At 36.2% G+C, this 19716-nt stretch overlaps 1 long non-coding RNA gene across 1 annotated transcript in view; it reads right to left on the bottom strand.

Annotated features, from left to right (window-relative positions):
• Window positions 1-2295: 2295 nt before the first annotated feature.
• LOC133543897 (uncharacterized) overlaps window positions 2296-19716 on the bottom strand; it is a 21066-nt gene continuing 3645 nt past the window's right edge. Inside the window, exons 2-4 of the long non-coding RNA XR_009804554.1 lie at window positions 19348-19545; window positions 18757-18838; window positions 2296-2502 (exon numbers count right to left, since the gene is read on the bottom strand). This is a non-coding gene — a long non-coding RNA (uncharacterized LOC133543897). The remainder of the gene's footprint in view (window positions 2503-18756; window positions 18839-19347; window positions 19546-19716) is intronic.

The following is a 19716-nucleotide window of genomic DNA, read 5'->3' as shown; positions in this document are numbered from 1 at the left end:
AAAGGGCAGTACTAATGAGTATGTATTTGAGTTTATTTGAGTCTGTTCCAGGGTCAACATGCGGCCATCATAAAAGTCCATGTTTGAAGTCACACGCTGGACGGAGTCTTATTTCTTTGTTTTTTAAATTTGTAATTATTATTTTAATTAATTTGTAATACATTTTTGCATAATTTAAAAATGTGTATCTTAGTTCCTCCTTATATTTTTTTTAATTGTATTTCTTTTAGTCTGTTCCAAGGTCTACATGTGGCCATCATTAAAGTCAATGTTTGAAATCACACACTGGATGGAGTCTTCTTTCTTCATTTTTTTATTGTTTTATTTAATGTATTTAATTGTATTTTATTATTTTTTTATTACTTTTTAAATGTATTTTAGTTTATTTTAGTTCCCCAGAGTCTAATGCGCACCCTTGGCATTACAGTTTTGTTTTTATTTAAAAAAAAAAAATTTTTTTTTATTGTTTTACTTTAAATAGATAATTACAATTTTAAATTATTTTTCTTTTCTTTTTTAAATTATATTTCCCTTTATTTTAGTCTGTTCCAGTGTCAACACGAGGCCATGTTTGAAGTCACATGCTGGATGGAGTCTTCTTTCTTCATTTTTTTTAAATACATTTTTTTAATCCATCCATCCATTTCCTACCGCTTGTCCCTTTTTTTTTTTTTTTTTAACTTTTGTAATTTAATTATTTTACTATTATTTTTAATTGCCTTATTTAAAAGGGACGGCGTTGCGCAGTGGCAGAGTGGCCGTTCGCAACCCGAGGGTCACTGGTTCAAATCCCACCTAGTACCAACCACGTCACGTCCGTTGTGTCCTGAGCAAGACACTTCACCCTTGCTCCTGATGGGTGCTGGTTGGCGCCTTGCATGGCAGCTCCCTCCATCAGTGTGTGAATGTGTGTGTGAATGTGGAAGTAGTGTCAAAGCGCTTTGAGTACCTTGAAGGTAGAAAAGCGCGATACAAGTACAACCCATTTATCATTTATTTAAAAATGATATTTGTTTGCTTTAAGTCCCCCACTGGACCGCAGGGGGTCTTTCTTTCTTTCTTTCTTTCTTACTTTCTTTCTTTCTTTTTTAATATAATAGAAAAAACAACTTAAACTGAAGTTTTAGGTAAATGTTGGTCCAAGTCCAACTTGTAGAAATAGTCTGTTCCGGGGTCAACCTGCGTCCGTCATAGCAGGCGAACTTGAAGGTCACACAGTAAATGTCATGCAAGCGTAAAAAGAAGTCAAGCAGTGTAAAACTGAAGTTTCCTGTGACTTTAAAAAAGGCGTGTTTTAGGCCCGAGTCCAGATGGTAGCACCTGGGCGGAGTTCTGGTGGTGCCAGCGCCACAAGATGGCATGAATGAAGCCTGAGGCCTTGGTGGAGGAATGTTTCGATGGGTGGGGGAGGTTCCTTGGACCGGTTCTGACCGAACACCAGGAGCAACGAGGGCAAAGCTGGCACCACAGAGAGTTGAAAGTGGGAGTGGAGAACCTGCTCCGCCGCCAGGACCGTCTGTCGGACTATTTGCACAGCTGCCTCGGTTTAAAGAGACGAGTCAGTTTGCGGTTCTAGAATCCTGTGGTCCACTGTACCCCCCCTCCACCCAACCAGTCTGTCTGGTCCTCACGCCGCCTCCGTCCTGTTCTGCTTCCTTCCAGCGGTCCTGTCCTCCTCGGGTTCTGGCGGCCCGTCACAACAATCCTGTGGCTTTGGACCGCCTCGGACCAGAAGGACATGAAGAGTTTATGCTCGCCTTTCCAAGACTTTTCGATCCTCTCTCTCGTGTTGGGAGTGGTGTGCTCGCCATACAGAGTGGTACTTTTACCAAACGTGGCCGTGGATCAACACCAAGTAGTCCCAGGATCATACCTCAAGTCCAGTTCCCCACTTTATGAACAATAAACGGTTAAAAAATGTGGACGGAGTAGTCAAACTTAAAGGGGAACATTATCAGCAGACCTATGGAAGCATCAATATATACCTTGATGGTGCAGAAAAAATATATTTTTAATTGAATTGAATTGAATTATATTTATATAGCGCTTTTTCTCTAGTGACTCACAGCGCTTTACATAGTGAAACCCAATATCTAAGTTACATTCAAACCAGTGTGGGTGGCACTGGGAGCAGGTGGGTAAAGTGTCTTGCCCAAGGACACAACGGCAGTGACTAGGATGGCGGAAGCGGGAATTAACCGATGTCCCAACTCTAAAAGGGTGAATTTGGCGATTTAAACGCCTTTCAATTGTTCGATGACCTTTGACGTCACAACATGAAGCAATCCACCATTTTCTCAAACACATTACACACACAAGTCAAATCAGCTCTGTTATTTTCCGTTTTTTCCACTGTTTTCCGTACCTTGGAGACATCATGCCTGGTCGGTGTGTTGTCGGAGGTTGTAACAACACCATCAGGGACAGTATCAAGTTGCAACAGCGGTCAAAAGATGCAAAAGTCCCTGGTTTGTTCCACACACTTTACCCACGACAGCGATGCTACGACAGAGATGGCAAGAATGTGAGGACATCCTGCAACACTCAAAGCAGATGCATTTACAACCATAAAGTCAACGAAATCTGCAATAATGGAAAATAGACCACTGAATCTGTCGGAGTGCGAGCTATTCAGGGACGAGGGCAGTCTTTTCCCGCAGACGAGCGAGGTAAACCCCCGGATGTCTTGGCTAAGACAAGTCTAATACCACTTCTTTTTCCGTCTCATTTTGTCCACCAAACTTTTAATAAAGGTGAGTTTTGTTGATGTTTTTAACTTATGTGGAGTGCTAATCAGACATATTTGCTCACTGCATGACTGCAAGCTAATCGATGCTAACATGCTATTTAGGCTAGCTGTATGTACATATTGCATCATTATTTGCATCATTATTGCATCTTTCCCTCCACCCACATTTACTGCCAAACAAACACATACCAATCGTTGGTTTGATCGCCAAATTCGTCCTCGCTTCCTCCCATGCTGCTGTCTGTCGTGCTATGGCTCAATAGCTTCAGTTTCTTCTTCAATTTCGTTTTCGCTATCTGCCTCCACACTCCAACCATCCATTTCAATACATGCGTAGTCTGTTGAATCGCTTACGGCGCTGAAATCCCAGTCTGAATCCAAGCTAATGTCGCTATACCTTTCTGTGCTATCCGCCATGTTTGTTTGTGTGTGGTCACATGACAATAGACGGGTGGATATAACGACAGTTAAAATCAGGCACTTTGAAGCCGTTTTTCGGGTTATTGCGTGATGGGTAAAATTTTGAGAAAAACTTCGAAAAATAAAATAAGCCACTTGGAACTTGTTTTTATTGGTTTTAACCCTTCTGAAATTGTGATAATGTTCCCCTTTAAGAAGGGTGGAAAATTTTTTACAAAAAAAAACGGGAACTCCAGGAAATGTGTTGAACGTGAGAAAATGGTCGTTTGAATTCCCAGAATGTTGGAATGTGTAGAAGATGGCTTGAAAAATGTGGAAGTTTGAAAAATGGGCAATTTATTTTGAATGGGGAAAATGCAAAAAATGAATGGAATTATGGGAAATCCTGGAATTTTTCATTTCTTTTTCTGAATTGTTGAAGTAGAGCACACAATTCTAGAACAGGAGGAATATTTTGGAGTTGGAACAGTTTGAATAAGATGAAAAATGTGGGAATTGTGGAACTTTAAAGAATTGATTTAAATGAGGATTTCAGAAAAAAATGATAACTTTAGGAAAAGCTGGATTTTTTGGGGAAAATGGTAAAAAAAAACTTGAATGTTGTGAATGAGTTAAAATGGTTGGTGTTGACATTTTTCAAATAGATCACGAAATGTTGAAGAAGTAACATGAGTTAAGAAATGCTATTACAGAAATCCTGGAATTTTGGGAAAACCAGGAATTTGTCCAGTTCAGAAAACAACTTTGTTTTTTGTCCTGATTAAGAGGAATGTTTTGACGGTGGAACGCTTGAAATGCGCTGAAAAATGTGGAAGGAGTAGTCAAACTTAAGAAGAGGGGAAAGGTTAGCATAAAACGGGAATTCCAGGAAATGTGTTGAACGTGGAAAAATGGTCGTTTGAATTCCCAGAATGTTGGAATGTGTGGAATGTGGAAAGGTTCAAATGGCTTGAAAAATGTGGAAGTTTGAAAAATGGACCATTTTTTTTGAATGGGGAAAATGCAAAAAATGAATGGAATTATGGAAAATCCGGAATTTTTTATTTATTTTTCTGATTGTTGAAGTAGAGCACACAATTCTAGAACAGGAGGAATATTTTGGAGTTGGAATGCTTTGAATAAGATGAAAAATGTAAGAATTGTGGAACTTTAAAGAACTGATTTAAATGAGGATTTCAGAAAAAAATGATAACTTTAGGAAAAGCGGGATTTTTTGGGGAAAATGGTAAAACAAAACTTGAATGTTGTGAATGAGTTGAAATGGTTGGTGTTGACATTTTTCAAATAGGTCACGAAATGTTGAAGAAGTAACATGAGTTGAGAAATGCTATTACAGAAATCCTGGAATTTCGGGAAAACCAGGAATTTGTCCAGTTCAGAAAACAATTGTGTTTTTTGTCCTGATTAAGAGGAATGTTTTGACGGTGGAACGCTTGAAATGCGTTGAAAAATGTGGAAGGAGTAGTCAAACTTAAGAAGGGGGGAAAGGTTAGCAAAAAACGGGAATTCCTGGAAATGTGTTGAACGTGGAAAAATGGTCGTTTGAATTCCCAGAATGTTGGAATGTGTGGAAGGTGGAAAGGTTCAAATGGCTTGAAAAATGTGGAAGTTTGAAAAATGGACAATTTATTTTGAATGGGGAAAATGCAAAAAATGAATGGAATTATGGGAAATCCTGAAATTTTTCATTTCTTTTTCAGAATTGTTGAAGTAGAGCACACAATTCTAGAACAGGAGGAATATTTTGGAGTTGGAATGGTTTGAATAAGATGAAAAATGTGGGAATTGTGGAACTTTAAAGAATTGATTTAAATGAGGATTTCAGAAACAAAAGATAACTTTAGGAAATGCGGGATTTTTTGGGGAAAATGGTAAAACAAAACTTGAATGTTGTGAATGAGTTGAAATGGTTGGTGTTGACATTTTTCAAATAGATCACGAAATGTTGAAGAAGTAACATGAGTTGAGAAATGCTATTACAGAAATCCTGGAATTTTGGGAAAACCAGGAATTTGTCCAGTTCAGAAAACAACTTTGTTTTTTGTCCTGATTAAGAGGAATGTTTTGATGGTGGAACGCTTGAAATGCGTTGAAAAATGTGGAAGGAGTAGTCAAACTTAAGAAGGGGGGAAAGGTTAGCAAAAAACGGGAATTCCTGGAAATGTGTTGAACGTGGAAAAATGGTCGTTTGAATTCCCAGAATGTTGGAATGTGTGGAAGGTGGAAAGGTTCAAATGGCTTGAAAAATGTGGAAGTTAGAAAAATGGACAATTTTTTTTGAATGGGGAAAATGCAAAAAATTAATGGAATTATGGGAAATCCGGATTTTTTTATTTCTTTTTCAGAATTGTTGAAGTAGAGCACACAATTCTAGAACAGGTGGAATATTTTGGAGTTGGAATGCTTTGAATAAGATGAAAAATGTAAGAATTGTGGAACTTTAAAGAACTGATTTAAATGAGGATTTCAGAAAAAAATGATAACTTTAGGAAAAGCGGGATTTGGGAGGAAAATGGTAAAAAAAAAACTTGAATGTTGTGAATGAGTTAAAATGGTTGGTGTTGACATTTTTCAAATAGATCACGAAATGTTGAAGAAGTAACATGAGTTAAGAAATGCTATTACAGAAATCCTGGAATTTCGGGAAAACCAGGAATTTGTCCAGTTCAGAAAACAACTTTGTTTTTTGTCCTGATTAAGAGGAATGTTTTGATGGTGGAACGCTTGAAATGCGTTGAAAAATGTGGAAGGAGTAGTCAAACTTAAGAAGGGGGGGAAAGGTTAGCATAAAACGGGAATTCCTGGAAATGTGTGGAACGTTAAAAATGGTCGTTTGAATTCCCAGAATGTTGGAATGTGTGGAATGTGGAAAGGTTCAAATGGCTTGAAAAATGTGGAAGTTTGAAAAATGGACCATTTTTTTTGAATGGGGAAAATGCAAAAAATGAATGGAATTATGGAAAATCCTGGAATTTTTTATTTCTTTTTCAGAATTGTTGAAGTAGAGCACACAATTCTAGAACAGGAGGAATATTTTGGAGTTGGAACAGTTTGAATAAGATGAAAAATGTGGGAATTGTGGAACTTTAAAGAATTGATTTAAATGAGGATTTCAGAAAAAAATGATAACTTTAGGAAAAGCTGGATTTTTTTGGGAAAATGGTAAAACAAAACTTGAATGTTGTGAATGAGTTGAAATGGTTGGTGTTGACATTTTTCAAATAGATCACGAAATGTTGAAGAAGTAACATGAGTTGAGAAATGCTATTACAGAAATCCTGGAATTTCGGGAAAACCAGGAATTTGTCCAGTTCAGAAAACAATTGTGTTTTTTGTCCTGATTAAGAGGAATGTTTTGACGGTGGAACGCTTGAAATGCGTTGAAAAATGTGGAAGGAGTAGTCAAACTTAAGAAGGGGGGAAAGGTTAGCAAAAAATGGGAATTCCTGGAAATGTGTTGAACGTGGAAAAATGGTCGTTTGAATTCCCAGAATGTTGGAATGTGTGGAAGGTGGAAAGGTTCAAATGGCTTGAAAAATGTGGAAGTTTGAAAAATGGACAATTTATTTTGAATGGGGAAAATGCAAAAAATGAATGGAATTATGGAAAATCCGGAATTTTTTATTTATTTTTCTGATTGTTGAAGTAGAGCACACAATTCTAGAACAGGAGGAATATTTTGGAGTTGGAATGCTTTGAATAAGATGAAAAATGTAAGAATTGTGGAACTTTAAAGAACTGATTTAAATGAGGATTTCAGAAAAAAATGATAACTTTAGGAAAAGCGGGATTTTTTGGGGAAAATGGTAAAACAAAACTTGAATGTTGTGAATGAGTTGAAATGGTTGGTGTTGACATTTTTCAAATAGGTCACGAAATGTTGAAGAAGTAACATGAGTTGAGAAATGCTATTACAGAAATCCTGGAATTTCGGGAAAACCAGGAATTTGTCCAGTTCAGAAAACAATTGTGTTTTTTGTCCTGATTAAGAGGAATGTTTTGACGGTGGAACGCTTGAAATGCGTTGAAAAATGTGGAAGGAGTAGTCAAACTTAAGAAGGGGGGAAAGGTTAGCAAAAAACGGGAATTCCTGGAAATGTGTTGAACGTGGAAAAATGGTCGTTTGAATTCCCAGAATGTTGGAATGTGTGGAATGTGGAAAGGTTCAAATGGCTTGAAAAATGTGGAAGTTAGAAAAATGGACAATTTTTTTTGAATGGGGAAAATGCAAAAAATTAATGGAATTATGGGAAATCCGGATTTTTTTATTTCTTTTTCAGAATTGTTGAAGTAGAGCACACAATTCTAGAACAGGTGGAATATTTTGGAGTTGGAATGCTTTGAATAAGATGAAAAATGTAAGAATTGTGGAACTTTAAAGAACTGATTTAAATGAGGATTTCAGAAAAAAATGATAACTTTAGGAAAAGCGGGATTTGGGAGGAAAATGGTAAAAAAAAAACTTGAATGTTGTGAATGAGTTAAAATGGTTGGTGTTGACATTTTTCAAATAGATCACGAAATGTTGAAGAAGTAACATGAGTTAAGAAATGCTATTACAGAAATCCTGGAATTTCGGGAAAACCAGGAATTTGTCCAGTTCAGAAAACAACTTTGTTTTTTGTCCTGATTAAGAGGAATGTTTTGATGGTGGAACGCTTGAAATGCGTTGAAAAATGTGGAAGGAGTAGTCAAACTTAAGAAGGGGGGGAAAGGTTAGCATAAAACGGGAATTCCTGGAAATGTGTGGAACGTTAAAAATGGTCGTTTGAATTCCCAGAATGTTGGAATGTGTGGAATGTGGAAAGGTTCAAATGGCTTGAAAAATGTGGAAGTTTGAAAAATGGACCATTTTTTTTGAATGGGGAAAATGCAAAAAATGAATGGAATTATGGAAAATCCTGGAATTTTTTATTTCTTTTTCAGAATTGTTGAAGTAGAGCACACAATTCTAGAACAGGAGGAATATTTTGGAGTTGGAACAGTTTGAATAAGATGAAAAATGTGGGAATTGTGGAACTTTAAAGAATTGATTTAAATGAGGATTTCAGAAAAAAATGATAACTTTAGGAAAAGCGGGATTTTGGGGGGAAAATGGTAAAACAAAACTTGAATGTTGTGAATGAGTTAAAATGGTTGGTGTTGACATTTTTCAAATGGGTCACGAAATGTTGAAGAAGTAACATGAGTTAAGAAATGCTATTACAGAAATCCTGGAATTTTGGGAAAACCAGGAATTTGTCCAGTTCAGAAAACAACTTTGTTTTTTGTCCTGATTAAGAGGAATGTTTTGACGGTGGAACGCTTGAAATGCGTTGAAAAATGTGGAAGGAGTAGTCAAACTTAAGAAGGGGGGAAAGGTTAGCAAAAAACGGGAATTCCTGGAAATGTGTTGAACGTGGAAAAATGGTCGTTTAAATTCCCAGAATGTTGGAATGTGTGGAAGGTGGAAAGGTTCGAATGGCTTGAAAAATGTGGAAGTTTGAAAAATGGACCATTTATTTTGAATGGGGAAAATGCAAAAAATGAATGGAATTATGGGAAATCCGGAATTTTTTATTTATTTTTCTGATTGTTGAAGTAGAGCACACAATTCTAGAACAGGAGGAATATTTTGGAGTTGGAACGGTTTGAATAAGATGAAAAATTTAAGAATTGTGGAACTTTAAAGAACTGATTTAAATGAGGATTTCAGAAAAAAATTATAACTTTAGGAAATGCGGGATTTTGGGAGGAAAATGGTAAAAAAAAAACTTGACTGTTGTGAATGAGTTGAAATGGTTGGTGTTGACATTATTCAAATAGATCACGAAATGTTGAAGAAGTAACATGAGTTGAGAAATGCTATTACAGAAATCCTGGAATTTCGGGAAAACCAGGAATTTGTCCAGTTCAGAAAACAACTTTGTTTTTTGTCCTGATTAAGAGGAATGTTTTGACGGTGGAACGCTTGAAATGCGCTGAAAAATGTGGAAGGAGTAGTCAAACTTAAGAAGGGGGGGAAAGGTTAGCATAAAACGGGAATTCCTGGAAATGTGTTGAACGTTAGAAATGGTCGTTTAAATTCCCAGAATGTTGGAATGTGTGGAATGTGGAAAGGTTTGAATGGCTTGAAAAATGTGGAAGTTTGAAAAATGGACAATTTTTTTTGAATGGGGAAAATGCAAAAAATGAATGGAATTATGGAAAATCAGGAATTTTTTATTTATTTTTCAGAATTGTTGAAGTAGAGCACACAATTCTAGAACAGGAGGAATATTTTGGAGTTGGAACAGTTTGAATAAGATGAAAAATGTGGGAATTGTGGAACTTTAAAGAATTGATTTAAATGAGGATTTCAGAAACAAAAGATAACTTTAGGACAATAATTCTTAACCTTGTTGGAGTTACTGAACCCAGCAGTTTTATGTCAGCATTCACCGAACTCTTATTTAATGAAAAATACAAATGTTTTTCAAATTCAAGACTGAGTTATAGGTTTTTTTACTGGTGCACAAAATGAAGCGTGCATGAACATCATCTTGTTCAAAGAACAAAACCAAGACATGAACTCACAACAAACTAAACACCTGCAATGAATATGGAAACTAGAGGGAAGATTGTTTGGGTGTCTATAACACGCAGATAGGGAGAAGTCATTATCTACACAATGTTTGTGTGTCTATAATACGCAGATAGGGAGAAGTCATTATCTACACAATGTTTGTGTGTCTATAATACGCAGATAGGGAGAAGTCATTATCTACACAATGTTTGTGTGTCTATAATACGCAGATAGGGAGAAGTCATTATCTACACAATGTTTGTGTGTCTATAACACGCAGATAGGGAGAAGTCATTATCTACACAATGTTTGGGTGTCTATAACACGCAGATAGGGAGAAGTCATTATCTACACAATGTTTGGGTGTCTATAACACGCAGATAGGGAGAAGTCATTATCTACACAATGTTTGGGTGTCTATAACACGCAGATAGGGAGAAGTCATTATCTACACAATGTTTGGGTGTCTATAACACGCAGATAGGGAGAAGTCATTATCTACACAATGTTTGGGTGTCTATAACACGCAGATAGGGAGAAGTCATTATCTACACAATGTTTGTGTGTCTATAATACGCAGATAGGGAGAAGTCATTATCTACACAATGTTTGGGTGTCTATAATACGCAGATAGGGAGAAGTCATTATCTACACAATGTTTGTGTGTCTATAATACGCAGATAGGGAGAAGTCATTATCTACACAATGTTTGGGTGTCTATAATACGCAGATAGGGAGAAGTCATTATCTACACAATGTTTGAGTGTCTATAATACGCAGATAGGGAGAAGTCATTATCTACACAATGTTTGGGTGTCTATAATACGCAGATAGGGAGAAGTCATTATCTACACAATGTTTGTGTGTCTATAATACGCAGATAGGGAGAAGTCATTATCTACACAATGTTTGGGTGTCTATAATACGCAGATAGGGAGAAGTCATTATCTACACAATGTTTGGGTGTCTATAATACGCAGATAGGGAGAAGTCATTATCTACACAATGTTTGGGTGTCTATAATACGCAGATAGGGAGAAGTCATTATCTACACAATGAGTCGGGTGTCTATAACACGCAGATAGGGAGAAGTCATTATCTACACAATGTTTGGGTGTCTATAACACGCAGATAGGGAGAAGTCATTATCTACACAATGTTTGGGTGTCTATAATACGCAGATAGGGAGAAGTCATTATCTACACAATGTTTGGGTGTCTATAACACGCAGATAGGGAGAAGTCATTATCTACACAATGTTTGGGTGTCTATAACACGCAGATAGGGAGAAGTCATTATCTACACAATGTTTGGGTGTCTATAATACGCAGATAGGGAGAAGTCATTATCTACACAATGTTTGGGTGTCTATAACACGCAGATAGGGAGAAGTCATTATCTACACAATGTTTGGGTGTCTATAATACGCAGATAGGGAGAAGTCATTATCTACACAATGTTTGTGTGTCTATAACACGCAGATAGGGAGAAGTCATTATCTACACAATGTTTGGGTGTCTATAATACGCAGATAGGGAGAAGTCATTATCTACACAATGTTTGTGTGTCTATAACACGCAGATAGGGAGAAGTCATTATCTACACAATGTTTGGGTGTCTATAATACGCAGATAGGGAGAAGTCATTATCTACACAATGTTTGGGTGTCTATAATACGCAGATAGGGAGAAGTCATTATCTACACAATGTTTGGGTGTCTATAATACGCAGATAGGGAGAAGTCATTATCTACACAATGTTTGGGTGTCTATAATACGCAGATAGGGAGAAGTCATTATCTACACAATGTTTGGGTGTCTATAATACGCAGATAGGGAGAAGTCATTATCTACACAATGTTTGGGTGTCTATAATACGCAGATAGGGAGAAGTCATTATCTACACAATGTTTGGGTGTCTATAATACGCAGATAGGGAGAAGTCATTATCTACACAATGTTTGGGTGTCTATAATACGCAGATAGGGAGAAGTCATTATCTACACAATGTTTGTGTGTCTATAATACGCAGATAGGGAGAAGTCATTATCTACACAATGTTTGGGTGTCTATAATACGCAGATAGGGAGAAGTCATTATCTACACAATGTTTGGGTGTCTATAATACGCAGATAGGGAGAAGTCATTATCTACACAATGTTTGGGTGTCTATAATACGCAGATAGGGAGAAGTCATTATCTACACAATGTTTGGGTGTCTATAATACGCAGATAGGGAGAAGTCATTATCTACACAATGTTTGGGTGTCTATAACACGCAGATAGGGAGAAGTCATTATCTACACAATGTTTGGGTGTCTATAATACGCAGATAGGGAGAAGTCATTATCTACACAATGTTTGGGTGTCTATAATACGCAGATAGGGAGAAGTCATTATCTACACAATGTTTGGGTGTCTATAATACGCAGATAGGGAGAAGTCATTATCTACACAATGTTTGTGTGTCTATAATACGCAGATAGGGAGAAGTCATTATCTACACAATGTTTGGGTGTCTATAATACGCAGATAGGGAGAAGTCATTATCTACACAATGTTTGGGTGTCTATAATACGCAGATAGGGAGAAGTCATTATCTACACAATGTTTGGGTGTCTATAATACGCAGATAGGGAGAAGTCATTATCTACACAATGTTTGGGTGTCTATAATACGCAGATAGGGAGAAGTCATTATCTACACAATGTTTGGGTGTCTATAATACGCAGATAGGGAGAAGTCATTATCTACACAATGTTTGGGTGTCTATAATACGCAGATAGGGAGAAGTCATTATCTACACAATGTTTGGGTGTCTATAATACGCAGATAGGGAGAAGTCATTATCTACACAATGTTTGGGTGTCTATAATACGCAGATAGGGAGAAGTCATTATCTACACAATGTTTGGGTGTCTATAATACGCAGATAGGGAGAAGTCATTATCTACACAATGTTTGGGTGTCTATAATACGCAGATAGGGAGAAGTCATTATCTACACAATGTTTGGGTGTCTATAATACGCAGATAGGGAGAAGTCATTATCTACACAATGTTTGGGTGTCTATAATACGCAGATAGGGAGAAGTCATTATCTACACAATGTTTGGGTGTCTATAATACGCAGATAGGGAGAAGTCATTATCTACACAATGTTTGGGTGTCTATAATACGCAGATAGGGAGAAGTCATTATCTACACAATGTTTGGGTGTCTATAATACGCAGATAGGGAGAAGTCATTATCTACACAATGTTTGGGTGTCTATAATACGCAGATAGGGAGAAGTCATTATCTACACAATGTTTGGGTGTCTATAATACGCAGATAGGGAGAAGTCATTATCTACACAATGTTTGGGTGTCTATAATACGCAGATAGGGAGAAGTCATTATCTACACAATGTTTGGGTGTCTATAATACGCAGATAGGGAGAAGTCATTATCTACACAATGTTTGGGTGTCTATAACACGCAGATAGGGAGAAGTCATTATCTACACAATGTTTGGGTGTCTATAACACGCAGATAGGGAGAAGTCATTATCTACACAATGTTTGGGTGTCTATAATACGCAGATAGGGAGAAGTCATTATCTACACAATGTTTGGGTGTCTATAATACGCAGATAGGGAGAAGTCATTATCTACACAATGTTTGGGTGTCTATAATACGCAGATAGGGAGAAGTCATTATCTACACAATGTTTGGGTGTCTATAATACGCAGATAGGGAGAAGTCATTATCTACACAATGTTTGGGTGTCTATAACACGCAGATAGGGAGAAGTCATTATCTACACAATGTTTGGGTGTCTATAATACGCAGATAGGGAGAAGTCATTATCTACACAATGTTTGGGTGTCTATAACACGCAGATAGGGAGAAGTCATTATCTACACAATGTTTGGGTGTCTATAATACGCAGATAGGGAGAAGTCATTATCTACACAATGAGTCGGGTGCATCTTGACCACCGCGACAGAGGCCTTGAACCCGAACCCCTGAGGCCGACTCACTGAACCCCGAGTCTTCCATCCTGGTTAAGAACCACAGTTTTAGGAAAAGCAGGATTTTGGGGGAAATGGTTAAGAAAAAAAAAAAAGGTTTCCCATTTAGAGTAATTTAAAAACTGTAAAAATACCACAAAAAAAAAAAACTGTAGATTTTACAGTAAAACACTGCTAGTTCAGTGGCTAAAATGTTACACCCACCTGTGATGATACCTGTGATGATACCTGTGATATACTAAGATGATACCTGTGATATACTAAGATGATACCTGTGATATACTAAGATATACTAAGATGATACCTGTGATGATACCTGTGATATACTAAGATGATACCTGTGATATACTAAGATGATACCTGTGATATACTAAGATATACTAAGATGATACCTGTGATGATACCTGTGATATACTAAGATGATACCTGTGATATACTAAGATGATACCTGTGATATACTAAGATATACTAAGATGATACCTGTGATATACTAAGATGATACCTGTGATATACTAAGATGATACCTGTGATATACTAAGATGATACCTGTGATATGCTAAGATGATACCTGTGATATACTAAGATGATACCTGTGATATACTAAGATGATACCTGTGATATACTAAGATATACTAAGATGATACCTGTGATATACTAAGATGATACCTGTGATATACTAAGATGATACCTGTGATATACTAAGATATACTAAGATGATACCTGTGATATACTAAGATGATACCTGTGATATACTAAGATGATACCTGTGATATACTAAGATGATACCTGTGATATGCTAAGATGATACCTGTGATATACTAAGATGATACCTGTGATATACTAAGATGATACCTGTGATATGCTAAGATGATACCTGTGATGATACCTGTGATATACTAAGATGATACCTGTGATGATACCTGTGATATACTAAGATGATACCTGTGATGATACCTGTGATATACTAAGATGATACCTGTGATGATACCTGTGATATACTAAGATGATACCTGTGATATGCTAAGATGATACCTGTGATGATACCTGTGATATACTAAGATGATACCTGTGATGATACCTGTGATATACTAAGATGATACCTGTGATATACTAAGATGATACCTGTGATGATACCTGTGATATACTAAGATGATACCTGTGATGATACCTGTGATATACTAAGATGATACCTGTGATATACTAAGATGATACCTGTGATGATACCTGTGATATACTAAGATATACTAAGATGATACCTGTGATATACTAAGATGATACCTGTGATATACTAAGATATACTAAGATGATACCTGTGATATACTAAGATGATACCTGTGATATACTAAGATGATACCTGTGATGATACCTGTGATATACTAAGATATACTAAGATGATACCTGTGATATACTAAGATGATACCTGTGATATACTAAGATGATACCTGTGATATACTAAGATATACTAAGATGATACCTGTGATATACTAAGATGATACCTGTGATATACTAAGATGATACCTGTGATATACTAAGATATACTAAGATGATACCTGTGATATACTAAGATGATACCTGTGATATACTAAGATGATACCTGTGATATACTAAGATGATACCTGTGATATACTAAGATGATACCTGTGATATACTAAGATGATACCTGTGATATACTAAGATGATACCTGTGATATACTAAGATATACTAAGATGATACCTGTGATATACTAAGATATACTAAGATGATACCTGTGATATACTAAGATATACTAAGATGATACCTGTGATATACTAAGATGATACCTGTGATATACTAAGATATACTAAGATGATACCTGTGATATACTAAGATGATACCTGTGATATACTAAGATATACTAAGATGATACCTGTGATATACTAAGATGATACCTGTGATATACTAAGATGATACCTGTGATATACTAAGATGATACCTGTGATATACTAAGATGATACCTGTGATATACTAAGATATACTAAGATGATACCTGTGATATACTAAGATGATACCTGTGATATACTAAGATGATACCTGTGATATACTAAGATATACTAAGATGATACCTGTGATATACTAAGATGATACCTGTGATATACTAAGATGATACCTGTGATATACTAAGATGATACCTGTGATATACTAAGATGATACCTGTGATATGCTAAGATGATACCTGTGATATACTAAGATGATACCTGTGATATACTAAGATGATACCTGTGATATGCTAAGATGATACCTGTGATGATACCTGTGATATACTAAGATGATACCTGTGATGATACCTGTGATATACTAAGATGATACCTGTGATGATACCTGTGATATACTAAGATGATACCTGTGATGATACCTGTGATATACTAAGATGATACCTGTGATATGCTAAGATGATACCTGTGATGATACCTGTGATATACTAAGATGATACCTGTGATGATACCTGTGATATACTAAGATGATACCTGTGATATACTAAGATGATACCTGTGATGATACCTGTGATATACTAAGATGATACCTGTGATGATACCTGTGATATACTAAGATGATACCTGTGATATACTAAGATGATACCTGTGATGATACCTGTGATATACTAAGATATACTAAGATGATACCTGTGATATACTAAGATGATACCTGTGATATACTAAGATGATACCTGTGATATACTAAGATATACTAAGATGATGCCTGTGATATACTAAGATGATACCTGTGATATACTAAGATGATACCTGTGATATACTAAGATGATACCTGTGATATACTAAGATATACTAAGATGATACCTGTGATATACTAAGATGATACCTGTGATATACTAAGATATACTAAGATGATACCTGTGATATACTAAGATGATACCTGTGATATACTAAGATGATACCTGTGATATACTAAGATATACTAAGATGATACCTGTGATATACTAAGATGATACCTGTGATATACTAAGATGATACCTGTGATATACTAAGATGATACCTGTGATATACTAAGATGATACCTGTGATATACTAAGATGATACCTGTGATATACTAAGATGATACCTGTGATATACTAAGATATACTAAGATGATACCTGTGATATACTAAGATATACTAAGATGATACCTGTGATATACTAAGATATACTAAGATGATACCTGTGATATACTAAGATGATACCTGTGATATACTAAGATATACTAAGATGATACCTGTGATATACTAAGATGATACCTGTGATATACTAAGATGATACCTGTGATATACTAAGATGATACCTGTGATATACTAAGATATACTAAGATGATACCTGTGATATACTAAGATGATACCTGTGATATACTAAGATGATACCTGTGATATACTAAGATGATACCTGTGATATACTAAGATGATACCTGTGATATACTAAGATGATACCTGTGATATACTAAGATGATACATGTGATATACTAAGATATACTAAGATGATACCTGTGATATACTAAGATGATACCTGTGATATACTAAGATGATACCTGTGATATACTAAGATATACTAAGATGATACCTGTGATATACTAAGATGATACCTGTGATATACTAAGATATACTAAGATGATACCTGTGATATACTAAGATGATACCTGTGATATACTAAGATGATACCTGTGATATACTAAGATATACTAAGATGATACCTGTGATATACTAAGATGATACCTGTGATATACTAAGATGATACCTGTGATATACTAAGATGATACCTGTGATATACTAAGATGATACCTGTGATATACTAAGATGATACCTGTGATATACTAAGATGATACCTGTGATATACTAAGATATACTAAGATGATACCTGTGATATACTAAGATATACTAAGATGATACCTGTGATATACTAAGATATACTAAGATGATACCTGTGATATACTAAGATGATACCTGTGATATACTAAGATATACTAAGATGATACCTGTGATATACTAAGATGATACCTGTGATATACTAAGATGATACCTGTGATATACTAAGATGATACCTGTGATATACTAAGATATACTAAGATGATACCTGTGATATACTAAGATGATACCTGTGATATACTAAGATGATACCTGTGATATACTAAGATGATACCTGTGATATACTAAGATGATACCTGTGATATACTAAGATGATACCTGTGATATACTAAGATGATACATGTGATATACTAAGATATACTAAGATGATACCTGTGATATACTAAGATATACTAAGATGATACCTGTGATATACTAAGATGATACCTGTGATATACTAAGATGATACCTGTGATATACTAAGATATACTAAGATGATACCTGTGATATACTAAGATGATACCTGTGATATACTAAGATGATACCTGTGATATACTAAGATATACTAAGATGATACCTGTGATATACTAAGATGATACCTGTGATATACTAAGATGATACCTGTGATATACTAAGATGATACCTGTGATATACTAAGATGATACCTGTGATATACTAAGATGATACCTGTGATATACTAAGATGATACCTGTGATGATACCTGTGATATACAAAGATGATACCTGTGATATACAAAGATGATACCTGTGATATACTAAGATGATACCTGTGATATACTAAGATGATACCTGTGATATACTAAGATATACTAAGATGATACCTGTGATATACTAAGATGATACCTGTGATGATACCTGTGATATACTAAGATATACTAAGATGATACCTGTGATATACTAAGATGATACCTGTGATATACTAAGATGATACCTGTGATGATACCTGTGATATACAAAGATGATACCTGTGATATACTAAGATATACTAAGATGATACCTGTGATATACTAAGATGATACCTGTGATGATACCTGTGATATACTAAGATGATACCTGTGATGATACCTGTGATATACTAAGATGATACCTGTGATGATACCTGTGATATACTAAGATGATACCTGTGATGATACCTGTGATATACTAAGATATACTAAGATGATACCTGTGATATACTAAGATGATGGTTCCAGCTGCTCTGTGAGGTCGGCCATCAACAACAGCGCCTCTGCTGGTGGAAGACAGCACTGCACAGCAAGAGGACAAGTGTGAGCTGGTGGAGAAGTTGGTGTGCAGGAAATGAAGTCAGAATGAAGTTGGTGTGCAGGAAATGAAGTCAGAATGAAGTTGGTGTGCAGGATATGAAGTCAGAGTGAAGTTGGTGTGCAGGATATGAAGTCAGAGTGAAGTTGGTGTGCAGGATATGAAGTCAGAATGAAGTTGGTGTGCAGGATATGAAGTCAGAATGTAGTTGGTGTGCAGGATATGAAGTCAGAATGAAGTTGGTGTGCAGGATATGAAGTCAGAATGAAGTTGGTGTGCAGGATATGAAGTCAGAATGAAGTTGGTGTGCAGGATATGAAGTCAGAATGAAGTTGGTGTGCAGGATATGAAGTCAGAATGAAGTTGGTGTGCAGGATATGAAGTCAGAGTGAAGTTGGTGTGCAGGAAATGAAGTCAGAGTGAAGTTGGTGTGCAGGATATGAAGTCAGAGTGAAGTTGGTGTGCAGGAAATGAAGTCAGAGTGAGAGCTCACACTTTTATCAGCTCTCTTTGTCTTCCTGCCATTTCTTTCTTTCTTTCTTTCTGGGCCTCCAAAGTTCTCCTGAGGGACAGCCGGCGCTGGAAGACCTCCAAGACTTTTTTTTTTTTCTTCTTCCAAAATGCCGGGCCGCTATCACTCCCCGGGCTCGCTGCTCGGCGTGCCGACAGGATCCTGCTCCAAGTGGACTTCCTGAGCGAGAGGAAGCGGTAATAAGGAGTCAGGAAGGGGGGGTGGGGTTAAAAATAACCCGCCTATATAAACTCAGGCCCGAGCCCACTCTGTCTCACAGACTCAGTCCACACACACACACACACTCCACACACACATATATATATATATATATATATGTATATATATATG

This window comes from Nerophis ophidion, linkage group LG26, assembly GCF_033978795.1.
Source record: "Nerophis ophidion isolate RoL-2023_Sa linkage group LG26, RoL_Noph_v1.0, whole genome shotgun sequence".
Classification (NCBI taxonomy): domain Eukaryota; kingdom Metazoa; phylum Chordata; class Actinopteri; order Syngnathiformes; family Syngnathidae; genus Nerophis; species Nerophis ophidion.
This window is presented reverse-complemented; position numbering and strand designations above follow the sequence as displayed.